The following is a 24,633-nucleotide window of genomic DNA, read 5'->3' as shown; positions in this document are numbered from 1 at the left end:
ATTTCCAGTTATGCACTACTCTGGACTGAGATGTACATAAAAATTCCAACAAAGTACATAAAAGTTTGTGATTTCAACATGACAAAATATTAAAAAGTTCAAAGGGTATGAATACTTTTACATGACACTAGTCTGCAACACTGAAGCCAAGCAAGTAATTTCATCTGAAATGAGTGTCAAACTAGAAGCACTCAGAGCGCGCAGACACCCACCAAGCCATAGGGTCACCCACCTGGGAAAAACCCCAAAGGCTCAACAGCCCACCCGCTTACCAACCCCATGGAAACAGTCTTATGTATCGTTCAAGCCAATATCACTATCTACTTTCATCATCAGGATAGGTGCCACATCTTAGTTAGAATCCTTAACCCAGGAAAAATACCCTCAGACACCAAGATGAAGCAAATGGCTGTAAAAGTTATTGAAGAAATTTGCATTTCTCTGGATTACCTGTTAGTGTGTTTAACATCTACAAGGATGCATCTTTATTTATGTTTTTTTTTTTTTTTTTTTTTTTTGCCAATGATTCTGTTGAGTTAAAAGCTCTGATGGCAAAATGTATATCTCCTAATAGCAAATCCTGGATCCTTTAAAAAAGGTTCTTTCGATCTTAACCCATGACATATATGTTACATACAGTTTCTGAGACATTTTGCTTCAATTTATGGTATAAACGCTGCTAAAAATCCTGTTGAACACAATCTGATACTTGTCTTCTGTCCCCTAATAGATACCCAGAAGCGTGAAATCACATTATAATATTTTTAATGTATCACATGGTAATAAATGGTAGATATCCCTCCCCAAAAAAAGTGAAAGGTTTTGTTACATTTTGTTAAAAGGCCAAATAAAGACTTTCTATTTAAAAAAATTGGACTTTTCTTACCATTTTTTTCATGGGTGCAACAGCATCATCTTACTTTCCTATTTGCTTCTGATCAGCAGCACATTAAGAAGACTTTGCAAAGATGATTAAAAAATTATTATTATTTTATTTAATGGAAATAATGTCTTCAGTGGAACAAAATGGTACAAGAGATGACAGAGGCAAATTTTAACATGATATAGAAAATAAATATAAGACTTATTCAACAGAGACGGAAGGTTTGAAAATGTGAGGCTCTCCCCATGTTTGGCTTAAACAACATGATGCTGCAGGATGACATTGAACCACACTGAGATGTGGAGGCCACAACCAAATGTCACGTCCCTCGGTCGCACAATTCATAACAGGCTACAGACACAGTGTCTGCGCTGAACATCAACAACATTTAGGAAATTTGCGAAAACAGTTGCTCCACAGTGGTTAGCTTTGATTTTTGGGACAGAACCAACAAACACAAAACTTAAAAGTGCTGTGACCTTTTCCAATGAAATGTCAAGAAAAATGGCAAAGACACACAAACACACACCTCATAGCAGTGTGAAAGGTTATCTCATTTTTGCTTCTAAGTATTATTCAAAAGAATTTAAATGGCAAGAACAAGAACACAATTCAACACAGCCACATCAATGGAGGCTAAATTCACAATGTATTTGGGATAATAAAAGATTTTAAAGTAAAACACCCACTGACAGAAACAATAAATGACTTCCTCTGTGTACAACTGAAACCACATCAGAGAACCATTAGAATTCCCTTCACCTCCTCGAGAATGGTTACACACTTTTAAGCTCATTTATAAACCAAAAATGAACTTGAGTAAAAGACAAATGAAAGACACTTCATGCAGTTTTGGGTCTTGAATTGTGAATGACATTAATGCCAAACTATCTCTGACTTGCTTCATCGCTCACTGCAGATTTGAAGGATCGTACCTGGTTGGTTGGGGGAAAGTGAAATAAATTAGAAATGAGATTGGGAAACTGATTGTGGTATCAGGCTGAGGGATCTGCTGATTGGACTCTTCATTTAGGGAAAACATCATGGATATCTGCTAAGTGTCTACATGGGAAAATCTCTCACTGTCAAAATGCACTTTACTGCAGTCGTACAAGCTGTGATGAAAATTGGCCTAAATGAGAAACAAGTATGTGAGATTACATGTTTCAGATCATGTAGATAAATAGAATGTGTTGACATTTTACATTAAAGCTTGACTCATTTTAATAGCACTGAGTTGCTTATAATTCACTGTGGGATATAAATGCACACACAAACACAGTATATCATATAATAGAGCAATCCATGATGTTGTTGTGAAGGCTGAATTTTACCATCTTCTCCAATGTGAAGATTGAAGTCTTCACACTGTGTTGTTTTAAGAAGGAGAAGTCTTTCTTTTAAGGTGGTCAGGCTGCTGTAGAAAGAAAGTGTGCTGTGCTTGTGTTGCTGCAGCTCTTCCCATTCATACAAAAGCCACTTGATTTCTTTTATTACTGCATTAAACTCCAACTCTGAATGCAAGAGCTTTCTTTAACTTAAAAGGGTAAAAAGGGAAATTGTTTAACTGCAAGGTTTGCTGTTGTGCACAACCTGTAGACCACCCCCCTCTATCTCTTCCCCCACCCTGAACTCACCTCATCTGTGAGCGAATGTGCAAACATGCTGAGCAAAACAATAACACCATTTTGTGGAATATGTCGAAGTAACTTATAAGCTTTATGCTATTATGTACTGTCCAGGAGAAGAGCTAGCTCTAAATCAAATTGTAGCCTCTTTAGCTCTTGGAGTGAACTCAGGCCAATGCTAATCCAGGTCATGTCTCTTTCTTTATCCGACAACTTCTTTGCCAATGATGTAGTGTTTTTTAGAGGTAATGTCAGATCCTGGTCATCTGCAGGTAAATGGTTTGTTCCATTCGCCGCCATTTTGCTTAGAAAATATAAAACTACTATTGCTCGCTTGCTGTGGCCTTTTATAGGAAGGGAAGGTTCACAGAGGAGATGACGATTCACATGAACAGCTGGACTGGTACACACAGGGCTGGAGATCAACACACAGAGACTATGTATGATGTCATGCTACACTCCAGGTGAAATTACACCTCCAGTTCTTTACATAGCGATGTTTTAATTTCTTCAATCTGAACATGGTGAATTCTGTTTATTGTCCCTTTAAATATGGCACATGGTGGTGTTAAGAGTATTGATAATATGCAAGGTTTTGCAACAAAATGTGCAATCTTGTAGTTAAATATTCACTTCAGGCGCTGGTTTTGGATTTGGTAAACCGCAAGTGTTTTAAAAATATAAACTATTAATTGTATACAAATCATGATTCGTTCAACTGATACCATTTTATAAATAATTAAACAAATAAACAATGAAATTCCCAAAACAAAACAAATGATAACTAAGGTGCTATTGTTTGGGACAGCAGTGGCTCATGCGTCCTTGGGCAAGCCCTCCTTGCATGAATGTGTTTAACTGTACAGTGGCCCAAATTCCTGGATCCAGGCAGATCTGGATCACCCCCAAAATCTTATCACTTGTTCCTCATTCCATTTCAGAGATTTCTAGAAAATCTGATCAAAATCTGTGCATAACTTTTTGAGTTAAGCTGCTAGCAGACCGACAGACAAACCTACGCCAACGGGTACATGACCTCTGCCTTGGCAAAAAAAAAAAAAAAACTCATTGAGTTTTACAGTCTTAGTCAATACATTTCAAATGTTTTGCTAAATTATTTATGGTAAATAGTTTTGAAGAACAGTTTCTTCTTCTTCTAAAACTAACCAAGTATTAAAAAGACTTAGAAATAATAAGACTTTTGATTCACTCATCTATATTAAATCCTTTTATGAAACAAAAGGGAATAACAGCTGAAATCCAAATATATGACGCATTATCAAGAAAGCACTGATCGCTCATACTCCAGCCAGTAAACTGTCCAACTGGCTGCATAAACCTTGTAGAAGCAAAGTCAGGCTGAAGAAGAACAGACTGGTGAAGAGGCCAACAGACGCGAGTCCTTTAGAAATCTGTTGGACCATTTCATCAGCATGAGCATGAGAACGACTCCTACTTATACAATTTGTAGTGTTCAGTAAACAGATGGGAGGCTTCTTAAGTGTGACTGAAGATGAATCCCACAAGCGAAGCAGTGAGAAAACGCTGTTGGAAAGAATCACATGCTCATTCCCAAATTCTCTGCATGTTATAATTATGTTAATGACTTGGTAGCAGGCAGCAACTGGATTAAATGTGGCTACTCTGAGAAAAAGGGCTCACATGTTTGTTTGTGTGTGTGTGTGTGTGTGTGTGTGTGTGTATGTGCGCGAGGCAACGATCGTTGTATAAAACTCAAATGTGCCAACATCACCTCAATTTATTAATGTGTATTTGAAAACGACATCTTTGAATCCCTTTGACTCTAAGCTAATGGTAGTTCAGTGATTTTTAGCTTGGAGTGGAGCTTTAGAAACTGTTCGGTAAATTGGTAATTGTGAGATTGTTAACAGATATATTTAGAATATCCTAAAGAGATAAGCTGGATTTCCCTAGAAAGTTAAATTCTGCAATACAGTTTCCATGTAAAGTTTATGTTTTTGTGTGAACAGTTTAAATACCGAAGAATTCAGGTGAGCAAACTTTAAAACACTTTATTTTAGTCTTTGTATTCTTTATTGCTCATTGATTATACGTATGATTGAGCTTATAGTCTGCAATGCACATAACTCGTCCTGAAAACCATAATGTGTATTTTAGTATTAGTAGTTAGGACTCGTTTACCTTTGTTCAGAGACATCTGTCTGCATCATTCTCACCTCATGCAAAGTGAAGGATTTTTCAATTTTGCATTTGAACATAAAAAAATGAAAAACTATGAGCGATTTAGGAAAAAATAAAGGAAAAAATAATATCTATATGTTATTTTTCCCTTTCCTTTCTCTAATGAATTTCAAAACATTTCTAAAGACTGTTATGATACCTTAGTGACGGTACAGAACTTAAGCAGCTATTTGTGTAAGTGAAAATGTTTGTGCATTAGCATCTGTTTTCCTGTTTCTTCCTTCCTAAGCAGGGTATAGAGTACAAAGAGAGAGAGGAAGAGAAAAAAGTGGAAAAAGAGCTGCTGAGGACATCTTCAGGACAAGCTTATTTGGAACAAATGTCAATTATTTCCGTTTTGGCAGCATCACTGATAGTTTCTACCAAGCTTCCAAAATGTGTCCTCAGGTTAAAGGTGGTACAAAAAACAAAAAACAAAAAAAAAACAAACAAACAAAAAAAAAACTTAAATGTTAAACTCTAGAAGTATTTATGATCAGATATTGAGATAAGAACCACTAATATCATAATTCTAGTATTTATATTTTACAATATATTTACATGAAGATGAGTTATTATTGGTCTGTACAACCTGGAAACAAAGAGGAACAGATTAGTTTCTGATTTAAACATTTAGTAACCACCTCTGACAAGTGAAGTCTTCTTAATGATTAATATATCTTAAATATGGAAGAGAACATTGCCGAAACTGAAAACGAAGTTGAGGAGATCAGAGTTGAGACATTCTATGTGATTGAAAATGATGATTTTTATCTGTCTGCCATTACTCACTGAGTCCTTTGTGATGCCTACAATGGATTTATTGATTAAATTCCTTCAGCACAGCACCACTAAAAGTAATATCCATGCAAAATAGAGTGATTTATCTAAAATGTAAAGTTAAAGAGAATGACTTTGACAAGCCATTCCCCCCCATGAAAGGATTTAAATCTCAGTCAGCCTGCGGAGTAAGTTGGCTGCTGACAGAGAAGCTGGCTCCTGGAAGTAAAAGGTATTAGTCAATTAGCTATCCAAGTCAATTTGTTAGACCACTTCATTAGAATGGATGAGTACTGAATCAAAAATCCCTGGCCTCGTGCACGCAGCTCAGTCAATATCTTTGTTTAATCTGGGCTTTAGCCTTGTGGAGCATTATGTGGTGAAACTACATATAATTTTGTTAAATTAACACACTCCAAAAATAAAGATTAGACAGTAACTCAACCATGAGCTTCAGTTGCTAGAGTTACAGGAAAATATTTTTGTGTTGCACATTTTGTCTCATTAAATCTTGCAATATGTTGCCTTTACTTGTGCCTCTTTAAAAGTTCATGATTCCTTATATGTTTCAGCAGTGGACAGTCAAGTGGCAGACGGTGTAAATGGAAACTGCTGGTGAAATGCAGGCTGACTGTGAAAGCAGCATGCAAGCTCTGCAGGACCTGGCTCAGGAGGGAAATGTATTGCTTTGAGCTAATAGACACATATGTATGCCGACACGCACACATGCACAATCAAACTAAGACACACAGACATACACATACACAGTCACACAACTACACGCAGAAACATGCTTCCTGGGACACACACCTGCACAATAACACGGACCCACACATGACCAGGATCCCGAGGTAGACAGCACCTGTCGATCTGTCTGCTGAAAAAAGACTGCTGTTAGGGGAAAAGTCAACGACAGATTAACTGGAGTAAAACCTTATGTTGCATCATAAATCAAAGACTTATACATCAAGACATAAACACACACACACACACACACACACACACACACACACTGAATCTTGAATCTTTGGACAGATGGAAAGGACAGAGCAGTGAGGGAGAGGAGGTTGGGATGGGTATAGAGACTTATACTAAAGATGACATTTCTTCAGCATGTTTTTTTTCCCTTTTATTTGGTTATCTCTGTTTCCTCTTCAGCAAATGAGTATGAAATGACAAAGTAATTATTTACTACCTAGTGATATGACTGAAGGAGGTGAGATTAAATGAATGGTAAAAGCTGTCTTTGCATATGCTTGGCTATTTGTGATTGTGGGTACTGCTTAATGCATTTATATTTCAGCTTATCTGAGGTTCTGAAGCCTGTGTGCCTTTTGTGAATTGATGTGACTGTGTGTAGTTTTGTGTGCTTATTTGTTTCAGAAATATTTAATCAAGGATTACTCTAAACTGCTGCCAAGGCTTAATGAGGATATGTTAGAGTCTAGTATTGATTTCTCATTTCAGCCAAGCAGCACTTTCCAGAGCCTGGGCGTTATGGCAAAATGGACCACCGACTGTCTTGCACAAATGGAAAAATAGGAGGCTCCAAGTAAAGTATGCAGGGAATGTAGAGCTTGTTCTCTGCTTCACTATCAGAAATGCTGCAGGAGCTTAAGGGTGCGTTTGCACCAGGGTAGTTCGCTAGGTTAATGTGTTCCACTCACTGCCGAAAGCACCGCTGCATCAAGAATTACTGAAGGAGAAGACAAGAACACAATGAAGAAGAAAACTCATTCCTCTATTGGTTAATGCAGGAGAAGTTCTGTTCCTACCAGATAACAGCAAAATATGGATCTTCAGCAGATCGTAGTGGTGTTGGATTGACCATTATTCTTTTAGAAGTTCTTCCACGTTCAACTGGAAGCCATTTCTCCCATCCAGAGCTGCCTATCGTCCCACATGCACTTATCTTTTGGTTGTGTTTACCCACAAAGCATTCACAGTTCCCCAAAATGAAATGGACTTTCCAAGCAAACAGATTTGGATTTGAATCAAAAACACGACCTCAGTGACATATCTGTAAAGTACATTTAAAGACCACTGAGGTTTTGCAGCTTGCATTCAGATATGTTTTCCTGATACAGGTAGAAATTTCACTTATGATCACATAATTCTGTGAAAATGTTTCAGTGAATGACTTCACTTTCAACAGAGTTCTATTTTTTAAAAATAGGACAAACGTTAAATCAATACAAGAAGCTGATTGAAAGCAGTGAATTGACTGAAACTGACTGCAAACTAGTGTCCAGACGACAACTGTATCAGAGCCATGTGTACTCCCAGCCTGAGCTCATATAATCTTGTCAGTGACTAAAGAAAGCATTGTAATAAAAGGTTATGCCCTCAAACCAAGACAAATGTATGCAAGTGAACTATAATAAACAGGATGGCATTCTGTGTCACAATCTGCAGGTTTTATTCATGTTATTTTATAGCAATCTGTTTAGTCTTTAGTATTTTGCCATTTTTTAATTCTGTCTTGTTTCCTGTTTTTTATTTTGTAGAGTTTTCCCCCCTTGTTTACTTTTGCTTTCCTTCCTGTTCCCTGCTTCCAGTCCTTAATTGTCACACCTGCTTCTTGTTTGTAATTTAGTCCGTCAGTATTTAAGCTCCCGGTTTTTCTTAGTCCTTGGCCGTTTTAATTGTGTTTGTTGAGCTGAGTTTCTGTCATACTGTGTTTTGTAGTCAGCTGGTCTTATTTTTTTTTTACTTCTGGTTGCAGTGTCATATTTTATTAAAACATCATCATTCCACCTCTGTGTCCTGCATTTGGGTTCAACCTTATTGTTTCCTATTGCTGCGATCCCTGACACTCTGCCTCTCAGCAAGGTTGCTGGATGGCAATATGGGTGAAGGAAATGGAGCCTCAGGTTGACTGTTCACATCAGGCCCAGCACTGTGTGTGAGTGTGTGGTCTTGCTGGTAACAGGATTACCTCCCATGTGAGGAAAAGACAATATAAACAACACCAGAGAGATGTGTAGAGGTTTCACTATAAACAAAGATGCAATATAACACCTACATTTTCAATTAAACTGCCAGGTAGCAACCATTAAACTGCAATTAATGTAATAAAGCTCCCTGCTGTGTGTATTGCATAGTAAGCCTCAGGAGACAATTTCCAAGCCCAGGTAGGAGACAGAGATTCATATGTGTAACTGAATAAGCTGCTTTCAATTACAGCCTGTTGATACCAATAGCATTACCAATGATGCTATTACTGTTGTCTGGAATACAGCTGAAGGTACTGCCAACAACTTGTGGCAGTAATTCACAATTCAACATCTTGTTTATTGCTTTCGAGTAGCTACTGATAGCAAAAAGTCAAACCTCATTCCCTTCTTACCGCTGTTATATTGTTAGACTTAAACGTAGCATCAGTAACAGGCTAGCAGCTTGACCATTTGAAAGAAGACAATAGAGAAGAAAGTGGGCTTCTAGGAGGGGCATTAAACCCTAAGTGAAACAAATGACATGCTTGCAGTGCCTGACCAGACAACTCAGATTTATGGGAAGCAAAAGATGGATGAGTGTCAGTGGGAATGCTTACACAAGAAGAGGAATTGAACTTCACAGAGACATTTGAGATGGATGGACACAGAACAAGGCAACATGGCTAGTGGCTCTGATGTCTGATACCTCAGAGGTCGGTGAAAGGACAGCCACCACATCAGCTTCAACAAGGAGGGAGGACAGGCATGTTGGAAAGTAGGACAAGAACAAGCTGTCCTACTGTAAAAGCCCGTGGGACGTATATAGATAAAGAAAGACCACTCTGACTGATGACAAGAATGCTGCATTTACTGAGCTGCAACAATAGCCTGTTAAGCTCACGACAGCAGGAAGGCAGCATGTATGCTACTTATGTAAGTTGCCTGTTTGATCTGGTATGTTGGATTACAGTGTCAGAGAAGTTTCTTGCTCTGTTACAGCTTTAAGAGAACTATTTTTTCTGCCTTTCCTTCTCACAGTAACCATGATTAAAGGTGGCTTACAAGTCACGTGTTGTAAATGCTACGAAAGCTTACAGACCACCAAATATATTCATGAGCATTCTAGAAACCTGACACATGACTCACTTCAAGTGATTAGTCAATTTAAGGTTACTCCCGTTTGAGAGTTACAATTTTATGCTTGTTTGACCTGAAAAGGAAAGTATAAATACTGGATTTGCAAAGAACTTTTCTCTATCATTGAAAATCCTTTTTCTTCAAACTGTATAATCTAATAAACAATCCAATCCAATTATACTTTATCATCCCATTTTCACAGAGATAATGCCAAAGAATAAGCAGCTTAAGAAAACCATTTTAGAGAAGAAAGAAGGACAGTAGAGCATGTAAAGGAATTCAGGCTAAGTATAAGATGGTTTCAATAATCTCTTCCTCAGAATAATAGTGTGTAAATTGTCCATGTGTGACCTACAGTCTGTGCTGTGTTTTTCCCCTCAGAAAATACAGGTATGACCCAAACATCTGGACAGTTTTTAAAGGACTGGTTTCAACATCTGTTGCAGATCAGCAGGAACAACATTGCATGAGTATAGTTACACACGTTTCCTCAAGAATACACAATGATTTACTCATGCTGGAAAATGATATAGTGGTTTAATTTGTATCAGAAGTTTGGCTTAGAGAGAAAAGCAGATTTCATGCGAAGAAACTATGCATGTGTGTGGAGAGCAGGATTTATTGATTAGCACTGGTATTAAATATTTAGGGCTGATAGGTATTTTAAGTTATTTTGAGACAGAGACTTTGATGTTAAAATATAATTAACTCAGGATGTTCCAAACTTAAAAAAAGTAATGTCATAGTATTTGTGGAAGTTTTGGGTGGTTTTATTGCCAGTGACAGTATGGAGCTGATGCAAATAGACAGTAATAACTGCTACTGCCATCATGCTGGATGAAAAAAGAGAACCCAATCTACAGGTGTGCAGATATGTATCTTGTGTGCAACTCTGATGTAACTGTGAAGCAAACATTTTGCCTTTCAGTCAATTCATTCTGCCTCTGGCACATGAGAGGCAAGTCATATCACACCTGTGCAGGCCCTTTTTGGCACTTTTTACTGCTGCGTTGGGACCAACTATGATGTTATATGATGATAAATAGAGTAAGATTTTCCTTTTGACTATTTATTTGATTTAATCATCTATTTTTGGTCTGTTTATAAAATAACATTGACTGCCAAACTTTCATATTTCAAGGGATTTGAAGCTGGGACAGTCACAGAAACTCGGCAGAGCTTTGATCTGCAGATTCAGTTACAAAATGGGAAAATCACTGAGTGTCTTTGATGCTATGTAGGAGATTTAGACTGAGGGACGGATAAAAATGAAAACCAGCCATCACTGAATGACAACCTTTTGTCAGAATCCTAATGATTGTCATGAAATGATATAACCTAACTGTAACTCTTTGACAAGAAACTGTGCCTCCTATCAGATTTAAAAACTTGAAACCAAAATGTTGACATGACTTTGCTTTCTTGAGGTTTAATACTCCAGCTGGAATAATTTGTATAAAGCTTCAGATGTTATTGGCATGATTTCTAACTTCAGTACTATATAGCCAATGATCTTTTATCAAGGCACATGGGGAGAAAGTCCTAAAGCATCACAAGGCTTTGTCTGCTCATTATCATACTGTTCACAATCTACCGAATGCATTACAGGCTTATTGGATTGCAAATGAAATGGATCCGTCCACTGAAAGGCTATCTGCTGTACTCTTCTGGGTGTATAAGGAATCAAAGGTTGAATGCATATTGATCACACTTCAAACTCTGTTCACAGGTTCTTTTTCTGATGTGACTCAGTGCAGATGTAAAAAGAAGCACTCTGCTTCTTAGGTATTCTTTTGTTGGCAGCTAGTTTGATTTCATAGAATCTAAACCAAGGGGTGAAAAAGTGGAGAGCATGTACTGACTTCTTCTGGAGACAATTACTTCATTGTTTCTCTTGTTTAGAGGCTCTTGCTTAAATTAGAAATTCAGGTAAGAGCACAGATCTCTGTTTTGACATCTGTGACATAGTCCCAAGGGACCCTCCGAAAACGGAGATGACGCACTGCAGTGACGTTTTTTGCCTTAGCTTCTAAGACATCACCCCAGACACATTTCCTTTGACTTCTTTAACCACTTTAAAGCACCTCAAACAAAAGACATCATAAATAGAGGAGAATCTTACTATTCTCAGCCAGAGATTTGACTATGCTTCTTAGATTTTCTACTTAATAGACTTTGTGCATGTAAAAGGTCTGCAAAGTTTCAGAACAACTAAAGTCCAGAGAGTTCTTTGCCACAGAAAACGCTACTGCGGCTGAGCTGCCCCGAGCATCTTGCATGCAGTTTCCTCCCTCTCTAATCTATATCACCATGAAACACATTTGCATCAAGCCTTCCTCCTGGCTAGTTTGGCACATCTTAACCTAAAAAGGGTTTCTGCATTCTGCTATTTGTGACCAATCAGAGTTCACTCTTTTCTGGAGGGGTCCTTAAAGAGACAGGAGTTAAGACTGTGCATTTTAGAGGGTGAAATGAACCATAAAAGAAAAAACATAGTTTCTTTTAAGTATTAGGATTAGGTGCAAGGAAGAGAACAGTACAGTGTTGTCTGTTACTTGTTCCAGAGGAAAGCAAACTTGTAAGTTTGATTGAAATTCAGTTATCATGGTATTTTCGGTCTTATCAGTCCAATGATGATTGTTGATTTTCTGTTATGATTGTGTGGTATCATTAAAATGCTGTTTTCAACTCAAACATTACTGTAAACTCTGTGAATGTCTGATGCAAGATGCTGACATAATAACTGAAACTGTCCACGCTCATAAGTACATTTTACTAGTTTCACATTGTATGGCAACAACAAAAACAGAGAGATCTGCCAAGAAATATCACAATCAGAGACCGTTTATTGATCCCAGAGGGACATCGTTGCATTACAGTGCATTTAAAACAGTTAAATGCAGTGACATGCAGCAAAAGAAAAAGAAATAAGAAACAGAAAAAACTAGTACAAGTCAGAAGTAGAATGAGGTGCAGAATTAATTCTATTTATCATTTATTAATGACATTATTAACCATACACATCAGTGTTGACTGCTTAAGTTAGATCATCAGCATAAGGTTGCTACAAGTATTTTTAATAGTTTAACTTAACTACAGTATAATTGTAGTCTTCAATCTGTATACTAGTTTTAAAAATATGAGATAGATAAAAGTAGAAATCAATATAAAATGACATTACTTAACAATTTTAGTCAGGAGTTACAGCAACATTGTGATTGTTATAATGTTTTAGTCACTGAGTGAAAAGGCTCAATGTCAAGGCTTGTAATGGCTTATAATACAACAGCTTGATATGATGGGAATATGTAAATAATCGGGAACTAAAAATTTAATTAAAACAGTCCTGCCAAACACAGGATTTTCCTATGTTACTTTTTTTAAACCGTGGAAACATCCATCTTTTTTCTTTTTCTTTTAAATGTGCCATTTGTTTTTGTAACCCATTATTAAAAGAATAATTCACTAAAGTCACAATTCTTGATCTATAATTCCTATTGCAAACTCACTGGCTGATAAGTGTTGATATTCTGGCATCACTTCAGCAACTTCAGCAACAGTTAACGCCTCATGCACACAGAGGCAGCATGAGACTGTACAGCATCCAAACACAAAAAGCAGAGCAACTCTCACTGAGCCCTCATTCTGTTCTGTTGAAGCTCCATCTTTGTACAGCTAAGACATGTCTGCACACATCTCAGATTGAATTGTAAATTGGGACAAATCACAAAACTGCAGAGTGAGAATCAGTCAATGCACACTATGCTTTCATATTATTATATTCATATTATTCCTAATTAAGTGCGAGGGGGATAGGAAAAGTTATGATTTCCACAGAAGGGGGAGAGGAATTTACACAAAAGCATAACAATGTGTGGACAGTACTCGACACATAAGAAAAACAAGGATTAATTAATGTTAAAGTTACGCCATAAAACTACTACATTTTGTGCTGCAAACAGAAACTGACACACATATGTAGTAACACCACTCACACTTGAATAAAAAAATGGATGGTGTTCATATTAAAATATTTTTGTATGGGTTAGAATGCTATGTGCACAGGCAAGACCTTATCTGTGCAAGACTTTATCAGTTTGAATTCCTATACATGTTAAAAATCTACAGCTAAGAGTATCAAGTTACAAAATCTTGAACATTGAAAGTTGATGGTAAATATGCAAATATTCCAATAAAAGATAAATATAGAGCCCTAAACCCAAAATATGTTAAACTCAGTCTGTTTAAAAAAATACCCTGATTCAGTGTTACCTGCTGGGAGCAAGGACCACAACCTGTGTGCTGTCATTCACAATCAGGCACAGACTTCCTGATGATAGGGTTGGCCTGAATCCTCATTTATTGAAGTCACTCAGAGTAAGTAAGTCATCTGCAGAATGTCAGTAGGTGATTCACTAAAAAATGTGGTCAAATGTTTTGCTGGAAGTGTGCTGCAGCCAAGGTTAGGAGTGATTTAACCAATCATTTCTCAAGGAGAAAACAAGATAAAGATCAAGAGTTCTATCTCTCTGCCCTTGGTGACTGATTACTAAATTGACATGTGCATCTAACAGGAGCTCAGCTAATGCTGAGGTCTTACAAGTAAAAAGGAATGTAATTAGCATAAGTAGAAGAAGCAATCACACCACTTGCAAGGCAAAAATTCCTCATTGAGGGACATTTTATATTTAACCTTGCTAAAGACAGAGGTGCTTAGGTAAGGACAGTATAGTCGTTTCAGAAATGAAGGTGAGGTAAACAACAGCTGATATTCTCTGGACCACAGCTCGAAAGATATTGGAGAGGTCCATCTTGATTTATTATACCTACTTTCTCTTACTTTGTGACTAATGTGTCTGAAGCTGACACTTCTAAACAAAAAAGTCCTTCAAATTCAACAAGATTTTTTCCGTTTAACCATCCCCAGAGATTTTGTGCATCACATTAAGAATGCTAAGCAGAATTCAATACATCATCCATAAATACACAACCTCTATTGGCACCCTTTAATGTAACCCACAGAAGTGAGGGGAGATTCCTTTGAAGAGTGGGAACATTACTGTGTCACTGTCAGAAGCTTTAGAGGTGCTCAGGCATTGGCAAATCCATGAAACTAAAGCTTAGTCATCTCTGACTCCAAGCTGTGTGTTTGCTGGTGTGGGATCGCTGACTTCCTCTTTCTTCTGCCTTTACCATTTGCACATTCTTAACTGCAAATGTGTGTCACTTTAACCTAATGAAAAAAAGAGCTTTCCTCCGCCCTTTCCATCTCCTAGTTGCACTGAAAAATATCTCTTTACTCTCCCTGTGTCATTCTCAGCTTCTACTCTTCCTCCTCCTCCTCCTTCCTTCTTTGCTGTGTAGCAGCTGAAAGCTCTTTAAAGATGGCTGGGGGATTAACCACTTTGACATTATTACATGAGCTTGACTCACTCAAACCAATCCTAAGCTAATTGAGAAGCTTACGCCCCAACCACAGCAGTTTTACGGTGGAGAGGGAGGCTCCAAGTTGTGAGTGTGCTTTAGATTAAACTCATCTGCCTTATTTTTGCTATGGTTTTGAATGGAGCAAAAAACATTGTGGGCATTCTTACACAATCCTGAATTATATAAAAGTATTTTTTTAATCCTAGAGAGAAATTACAAATTCTAAAGTCAAATAGAAGAAAAAATACGGATTGGGAAAATCTGCATTTCATATCAAGTTAGGAGTCAATGTAATAAGAATCTTGTTAAGCTCACAAAAAGTTAAATGTTTTGTAGTCAAATAGCATCTTGCATCTGCTGCACTGCTGGCAAAATTTAAATATCTGCTGTATTAACATATTTAGATGCTCCTGAGGAAGAATGTAGGAGTTTTGCATTGTAGCTATGGTACATTTTGTCATTTTTGTGTTGACAACTAGAATTTTTTGCCTTAACACCAAATGTCTTAAAGACTTTCAAACATGAGTATTTGGATTATGCATATCATTGCTTGTAGACATTCATCTTTAGACTCAAAAGCAAGAAAAGACTATCAATAATCATCGCACAAGACGGTAATGAGTCAGATACTACATGTATACATGCATATCTCTAACAGCAACAGCTCTTATGTAAAACATATTGCAAACTGATGGTGATATGCACATTGCTGACAAATTAAAGCAATAAAGAATAGTTTTGAAAACAGATGATACCACACAGAATTAATTATACTAGTGCTTCATGAATCAACTTAGTTGTTACTCAAAGCAGTCCTCAATAGACATAAAAGTTTCAGAACTGTAAACTTTATGAGAAATAAAAGGCCTTGAATTCTCCCGGAAGAGTCTGTATTTGTCAAAGTGCGCTAGTCTCAGTTAACCTGTCAGCTTTGCCATTTATTCAGCAGCCATGTGCACTGAAAAGAACTGCTTTCAGGAAACAAAGGCAAGGGCGAATGGAATAAAATGGCAGCTATAGAAAAAAACAAGGATTCACATATAGTGGTGAACCACAAGATGATGATGACATATCAAGAAAGATCTGAGAGGAGTTTTTTTTGCATAAGCTAACAGTAAGCAGCAACATCTTGTTTCTTCCCTCTATTTTTATCTGATTGGAAGAATGAGGGAAGGAATCTCTGAAGCCACTGCTCAACCTTGACGTGACGACTTTTGCAGAGTTTTCAAAACCAAAGCCTGACTCATATTTCCCAGACTGCTGGTCCTCCTCTCACATTTAATATAACTGTGTGGCTGTGACACAGAATGTGATAGCACCACTTCCTGAGCCAAGTACACAGTGTGTCTCTGATGGGGATGGGGTGATTTTAGATGAAGGAAACTGTCTCATCCTGGCACCCACGCTCCTAAGGTCTAAAGTCATCAATAATAGCTGTCTCTGAATGAAATACAAAGAACAACAGCAACTAAAATTTAGAAAAAGCATGGAAAGAAAAAAACAGGAAAGTTTGGTGCATGAAAGTGTTTATGAGACATTATTCCATTTCCTTTGCAGTGTCATTTTTTATTTTAATTAGCTATAAATAAAATAAAACAAACTGACTATAACAACAACTTGTAAGATATCTGTGCCACTTTTGATGGCTTCTCGTGAATTCAAGTTTCAAGATATTTATTCGTCACATGCACAAACAAGATGGCAGTGAAATGCAATTGTACATGCATCCAAGGCTGTGCACACCCATTTAGCGCCATTATAAAAAACGATAAAGTAATGAACTAAAAAGACATAATACATATAATAGGCCACAGTGCAATGACTGTGCGGGGATGTGCATGCTACACATACTGATAATATGTATGTATATACAATATTTACAATGTACATGGTGTGCAATATATAAACCTTTGAATAGTGCAGGTTACAGTGACATGATTAAATGACATTGTCTCAAAGTAGGACTCTGTGCCATTGTCACTCCAGGGGAGAGTTCACATTTCTATATACTTGACAAATGAACATGCCTAACCCTTCAGAGCTCCCATTGCAAGATCAGGCACAAGAGTTATTTGTTTAAGGCAAAAATATAAACAATTATGTAACATGTTATTTCAGCATCCCTTTGGTGAAATACCCCCACATTGTTTGTACTCTGTCAAAATGGGGTTCTGAGTCCAGGTACGCTATCTCTGTGTATGACCTCACTTCTAGCTTGGCAATTTGTATTGGCTGTGAGGGACTGACACTTTCAATAAGCAAAAATCCAAGTGGAAGCTTTTGTGAAGCTTGGTCTGCAGATCATTGTTGCCAGTTTTTTGCCTGTGAGAAGATGTAAACTTTTTCATTGGATACCCAAAAGTAAGAATCCCTCTTTTGTGAAAATCAGTCAAATGGTTCAAAGGTTATGTGCATGAGGACAAAAACAAGTTCAACCCACTGGTGTAAATACTCAAGGTACTGCTCAAGGCAACAACTCTTTCTGAATAGTTTGGAGTCATAGTAAAAGGAGATTGGTTAAGATAGGTAATATGTGTTACTGATGAAGAATAAATTAAGATGGCACACAGCACAAGTTAAAAAAAGTTTCAGGCTCACCTAGAAAAACCAAACAATCTCAGAATGAACATGAAAATCCCTTTGGATATTAAATTCCCTTACAGCTGCAGCTATTAATCTCTATCAAATCATAGTGCTATATGTGATCACTATTTCAGCAAAGGTCAACTCTGATAAAGTGAAGCAGAGCAAAAGCAGAGGTTTTAGCACAGACAGTTCAGGAGAGGTCTCCAAAATGGCCATTTTGGCCCAGTTTGGCACCATTTCTCAAAGTCTCAAAGTAACTTTTATCTTCATATTTTAGAGGGTTAAATTTAATATGGGTTTAGTTTATGTTTCAAGAGTCCTCCGAGGCTCAAAAATAAAAGGTTGTAATGGATAGTTATAAGTTTTACCTTTTAAGTATGAAGACAATGGATGTGTCTTACCTGCAATTGTGTAACAGCTGAAATTTTGACCAATGCAAACCAAAACATAAAGCATAGTAAGTATACAAGGACTGCAGACATAAAGACACAGCAAAAGTGGTGGCTGTGATCTAGGCCTGGAAGTGTAGCATATCAAACACATACATGTAACAGAATACCGCTGCGCTTTGCCATTGCCAAAGAATTAGATAACTGATTGACTGAATAAGTTCAATTACGTCAGCAGGTGGTAAATATGTTTATATCACATAGTTGGAGCTTAGATTAAAACCAGACTGTTGAATCTATTCCTTTTAGACATTTTTGTTTCAGAGAGGTAAAAAACAACTGACTATAACACAATTATATAACACAATACAATAAGATATGACTTTAATGTCACCTTACACTAGAGTCAGCTTGAATCCTTAAAGCCAGTTTTGTCCAAGGGGTAAACAGACAATTACTATCACATATTCAACTCTTTTCCTGAGTATGTGCATCTTTACCTAATTATGTAAATAACAGTATTAATAAAGAAGCAAAAACATACATTTAATACAGCCTTGTTAGCAAAACAGCCTAATGTATAAGACTAAATCTACTTTTAATTTAAGGACTCCAAGAAAGGGGTGGTCTTCTCTGTGTTACATGTAAATTCAGAGCATACTCTGGGGGGCATGTTTCCATGTGTGTGTAACCTGATTTGGAATCAGAGTGATGAGGGCTGAGAATAAAAGCAAGAATATTTTATTTATGCTATGGGATTTTAGTAATAAATATCATGAACACTGCATGCAGAATAGATTTGTTCAACCTGCAGAAGAAAAGCTGGTTACATTTAGAGCTTGTTACACTGGCCATGAGTACTTTTAGTTGTTTAAGCATGACTACACAATCACTCCGCTGGGTGGGGTTTAGAAAATAGTCAGCTTTGTTCATAATTAAATGAAATCCGATTAATCAAAGAAGACAGCTGTAAAAAATAATATGGATCTAAAGCTATTATCTTTATCTCTGCCTAATTAGAGCCTTTTCAATGACATCATGCACCAGGGAGGTTGATGACTGTATGCACATATTTCCAAACTACTATGATAAAGACAGTCATGGATGTTCATAAACATAAAGGCCTCAACACTTCAGACAACATTTGAACTAGCGTGTTATAAACACATCCTATATTAACAGTTGAAAGACTCAATTGGAGGAAAACATAAAAACGTATGGTAAGCATTTGATTTTTAGGGACTAAGTCTGCTGTTTTAAGAAAGATTAAATCTGAGTGTGTGTTTTTGGATATGAATGTTAGTTTTGTGCTTTTCTTCTTCAGGGTTTGACACCTTCCACAGACCAATAAGTACAAATATCTACACAAGTAATGTATGTTAGCATGCTATACCGTACATATTACTACTAATTATGTGTGTGTGTGTTTTTTACATCACCTGTGTGCACCTGCTTACTGCATCTACACTGTTGCAACAAATCAATTTCCCTGCAGAGGGACTAATAAAAAATTTTCTATATCTTATCTTGTAACTGCCAAATCAATATATGCATGTCCATAATGAAAATATAAAAGAAAATATAAAATTTACTTTTTGCAACCCCCCCCCCCCCCCCCCCCCCCACACACACAAAAAAAAACAAACAAAAAAAAAAACAAAAACAAAAACAAAAACTAAACAGATGTGTGGGGATCTTTACAGATGTATGCAACAGCCTCCCTTATGCTACCAGCTCCAGGCTTCAGCCCTGCATTTCAGCCTGGCCAGATGGGATGTTCAACTTGCACAAAATCCTCAAACACACACACAGAAACACACACACAAACACATGCATGCATTCAAACACCAGATGTGATTCTCTACTCCCTTGCAACCGGACCACTGGAGGTCATGGTCAATTGTGCCTCAGAGAGAATAAAGAAAACAAACAAACAAAAAATAAATTAATTAAATAAATGACACTCCTTCTCTATCACAAATGCACACACTTCTCCCCAGCATTCACCATGCTAGTTCCATTTCCACCCATCTAACCATCTATCCCCGATTTGGAGCAGACAGCAGGTGGTTTTAAACCCTAAACCAGACACAGCAGTGTGTCACAGTTCCAGAAAAGCTCAAGCATGTCAGCTAATGGGTCTGCAGTGACTGCTGCAGGTTACTGAAGGGGTGGGATAGCTTACAGACCGAACAGAGGTAAAACAAAGATGGAGGAGAGAGTTACACAAGGGAGGAAAACACAGGTGGAATAAAGGTCAGAGGAAAAAATAGAGACACAATGTGGATGCTGATGAGATGATTATGGTGAACTTAAAAAGGGTAAAGGTAAAGAGAAGCATGCAAGTAATTCAGACTTTAAGACCACCAAGCAATTCATTAAATTAGTATTGGCACAGTCACCCCATCATTACATGTATGAGCATCTCTGCGTGTCACAGCAGCACAATGACAATGAGAGACGTTCTCAGTAAGATGCTGTGGACAGGAGTGTTTTAAAAAAGCCTTTCACATTGCTCGACATGTTGACATCCTAAAGTGACGTGTTGATAATGCCAAAGCTTTAGCTGTACCCAGATGACGTGGCCTTAATCCCATCTCCTCCCAGCCTCCCCAGGATCTATGTACCATTTAAGTGCATTAACCTTATTGCAAAAACAACCTCAAAACAGAATTTGAAATACACAGTCCGATATTCTTATTTGCAAATGTGCTTGTTGATTATATTTGCAGAAGAGCTCTGTGATATCCACTCTTAATGCAATCCAATGTGGTGCAGCGTAATGTAATGTATTAGCTGCGTACTGTTTGATAAGCTTCTTTTTTTGAAAAGCTCTCCAGAAGTGACATGTTGATAAAAGCTAAAGTTAGCATTGCATGGCAGCTGTGGGGGCTTATTCTAAATCCTTTATTCCTTCTGGAGGATTAGCAGTGCATGACGTCTTAAAAAAGATTTTTGCAGTTAGCTATAATTCTCAGGCCAAAGGTCTCTTTTTGGTTCTCAGGAAACTGAAAAAAAGAAATGCACTGCAAAAGACATACACTTTTATGACAAGTGGGAACGTGTAAAGCTCAAATTTTTTTCTGCAACAATGAGAAAAAGTGTGTTCAGAGATAAAAAAAAAATTAGATGTGCAAGTCAGTAGTAGATAATAGCTACAGGCAGAGTTATCTGTGAAGTATCTTCACAGAGTTGCCTTGTTTTTGGATAACTGAAATATCAAAATGTTAGAACAAAATGTTTAGTGGGCATGCAGCCATTTCGGTTTGGAGTGAATAAACTGAAGTGTTGTCAGAAGGTGGCAATTTAACCTGTGTTACATATGGTGATGCTAAGTTGCCTCATATGAAATTTTTTTTTAACCTTTATTTAACCAGGAAAGTCTCATTGAGATTGCAAGGGAGTCCTGGCCAAGAGACAGCAAAAAGTAAAAAGTATCAATTACAACAATTAACAATTAAAATGACTACAAATGAAGGAAAACAGTTACAAGTTAAGGAGGCCGTCTCAAGTGCTCTCAGTCTGGATTTAAAGTCATTCAATGAAATAAGTTCTGTTAATTTCCAGTCCTTTTGCATCATGTTCCATGTTGAAGGGGCAGAGAATACTTGTACATATGAACTACCTCAATTTCATTTCCCTCAAGAGTGGACACTGGTGGGATAATTTGAGCAACATTTTTAGAATTTGAGAACAGCATTAATTTAGTTTTGTCAGCATTAAGAATTGGTTTTAGCTGCAAAAGTGTGTGCTGGAGATTCAACAGCTCTAGCAGTATATGAAAAAATATACTGCATAGATAGAGATTTAAAGGATTTTTTATGTCGGGCATATTCTAAGTATGTAAGTATGCTTTCATAGCTTTGGTACTCTGTTGGCAGAAACAGCTGATTATTCATCTGATCCAGCATGTAACTTAATTGCTGCAGGTCTAACAACCTATCCATAAGAAAGTTTTTCAATTTGTCCAATCTTCATGAATCTTTTCTAAACTTCTGTACTTTAAAATGCACTTGAGAATAACTGTGATGGACACATTTATATTAGGGGTTACTATCAGCAGGCTGTGGGAACAATAAACTGTTATTCTACTCCAGGCATATTTATATGTACTGTATGCTCAACTGAGATGTCACAGCATGCTGCAGGGATGGTATCATACTCAGGGGAGACATTGAATCGGAGCATTTTGGCATTTTTAAATCCAAGTTAGGCATATTTTCTCCAGAGGAAAATGGACTATTAATCATGTTGGCTGTGTGTTTGTACCATCTTTTATCTATGGTCCGAATTTTGGACTTAAAGCTCTATTTTAAATAGTGTTGCAGGGTCAAACAGCCAGGGCTTTTGGCCCATCAAATACTTTTGACCTGACGGGACTATTCTTGTATGAGGCAGCCAAATGGGATTGACCTGCGGGTTGAGATGGGGAGATCTGCTGCATCAGATAATTTAGCTACAAAACACTTTATTATGCACTGTACAGGTTGTATGAAGGCAATGTACACAAGCAGATCAACAGTTATCATCTCAAAAATCAGAGTAGAGATTGTGCAGGACTTGGCTCTGCCACCAAATTTAGATTCAGCCGTTTAGGTTTTCGCCATAAAGTTAAGCATTTCATTTATTTTGCTTGTTAAAACAGTGAAACTAAACTGTTAAGCTAATCTGCAGTTAGCAGCAGTTGGCTATTTGAACCAAATCCAAGTACAGTATATACTAGCAGGATATATCTGTGTGCTGTACAGCTGTACAGCTTTGTGTGTGACTATTTTTAGTTTTAAGGGTAAATGTCAGACATATTTGTTATGATTTGTTTTGCACTGTATTTTATTCACATCTCCATTCTGGTTATGTGGTGAGCTTATTGTGGCACAAGTTCACATCCATCTACCTAAATGTCTGGATTTAAACTGTTTTTACCTCAATTACTGGTACTTTACACATGACCACGTTTGCAAGTACTGTTTGAACACAGCAGAGTGCAACGTTTTGTTCATTGTGATCACTTACAGTTCACTTAGTAGGCTACCTTTATGCCTGCTGTGCTTCCCACTTTATGTGAACAGCTGCACACCTTTTATTTACAGTTATGAGCAATTGCATACTGTGTATTACATACTGATTGAGTGGGTTTGAGTTTAAGGGCAAAACTTCAGGGCCAGTGCCCCCCACAATTTAAAAGCAAGGAGTTGTTTTTAGCAAGGAGATTTGAGCCCCAGGCTACAAGCATATGCTGAATGAAGGGAAAGGAAATGATACATACAAACAAATCAACAAATGAAAGAGAAACAAGATTAAAAAGGGAAGAAAAAAAGGCATTGCTGTGATTAGGGGCCCTGTGATGGCCTGACAGCATGTTCAGGGTATACTTTGCCTCTCGCCTGATAGCAGCTGGAATACAGTACAGCCCCCCTTGTGACCCTGCATTGGAATATGCAGGCATAGACTATGGATGGTTGGATGTGATTAGGGCAAATCTCATGTCTGCTGAGCTCCATAGGAGCAACAAATGTGGCTTGCTGAAAGTCACGCACAGCTACATTCATGAGAGAAAGAGTCTGACACAATAAGCAAGCCAATGCCAAGGGGCTTCCCAGTATGACCACATCTTCTGCTGGTCATTCCAGCAACTCCACTGGTTCACTGTTGTTAAGTTGTTTGCATATTTACACATTGCTGTTCTGAGAGAATACATATAGTCAGTTAAAAAGGTCAGACTTTCATTAACAGTTTTATAAACTGTTGTCTGACCACAGGCTGCTTTCACCTTGTTTGACTTTTAACAGCCAAATATCTGTTTTTCTGAGACTGCTAATGAGCACGATACCTGCTAAGGTTATGCACTTCACCCCTTAATAGTGCTGATTGTTGCTGCAGTAAGTTACTATATTTGAATCTTCAGGACCAGAAGAGTAAAACTATCTCAGCCTTTAATTACCTGTACAGAACAAAGCCTAGTGTGCAGTTGCTGGAGTCCCTGTCACCTCGTTAGAAAGAAAAGCCTTTGGAAAGCTGCATTCCTCAAAGGCTGCGGAGTTCAGTAGCCTGCTGCAGGTTTCTTGGAGCTGAACTTCTATAGAGGAACAACTCTGTGTTACTGTGAAGTCCATACTGAGGTTCCAGCCCTACAACACCCTAGCATAAAAAAACTAAAATGAAATTAATTGAACCACGTGTTGTTGCACATTATGTTACCAGTCGTGTATTTCCTGTCATCTAAGTCATGTTCTGGTGTCTGACAAAATGCAGTGCATCATTTTGCATAATGCATTTGGGCAACTAGAACTCAGACAATGTTAATGAACTGGAAGTACTAGGATTTTAATTTTTAAAAGTCATTATTGTTTTCTGCTGGCCTATATAAATAGTAACAATGTTAATGATTATAAACTTGTGAATTTAATAGAATGTATGATAAAATATGACCAATAAACCTAACAGCCATCAACCTAGTGCCCAAGCCACCAGGTCAAGACAATAAAATGAATTAAGGAAATAAGAATTTAGAATTTTATTACCATATTTTTGGCAGTCAGCATTAATAGAGGAATTGCAAGTGGTGGTCATATCATTACCTCTTAGCTTGATATCAATAAGTGCTCAAACAGAAGGTACATGGTAAATGGTCTGTAGATATATAGAGTTTTTATCCAAAGCGCTTT

At 37.4% G+C, this 24,633-nt stretch overlaps 1 protein-coding gene across 7 annotated transcripts in view; it reads right to left on the bottom strand.

The window, feature by feature from the left end:
* The window catches only part of dlgap4b (discs, large (Drosophila) homolog-associated protein 4b), a 123,280-nt gene that overhangs the window by 42,469 nt on the left and 56,178 nt on the right, over positions 1-24,633 (bottom strand). Inside the window, exon 1 of one of the 7 annotated variants that reach the window (XM_041979749.1) lies at positions 6,304-6,332. The exons of the other annotated variants lie outside the window; for them this stretch is intronic. The gene's annotated coding sequence lies outside the window, so the exon portion shown is untranslated. Of the gene's footprint in view, positions 1-6,303; positions 6,333-24,633 lie in introns of those variants that run through there. 7 annotated transcript variants of the gene reach the window in all.

Source organism: Melanotaenia boesemani, chromosome 3, assembly GCF_017639745.1.
Source record: "Melanotaenia boesemani isolate fMelBoe1 chromosome 3, fMelBoe1.pri, whole genome shotgun sequence".
In the NCBI taxonomy this organism is placed as follows: Eukaryota; Metazoa; Chordata; class Actinopteri; order Atheriniformes; family Melanotaeniidae; genus Melanotaenia; species Melanotaenia boesemani.
This window is presented reverse-complemented; position numbering and strand designations above follow the sequence as displayed.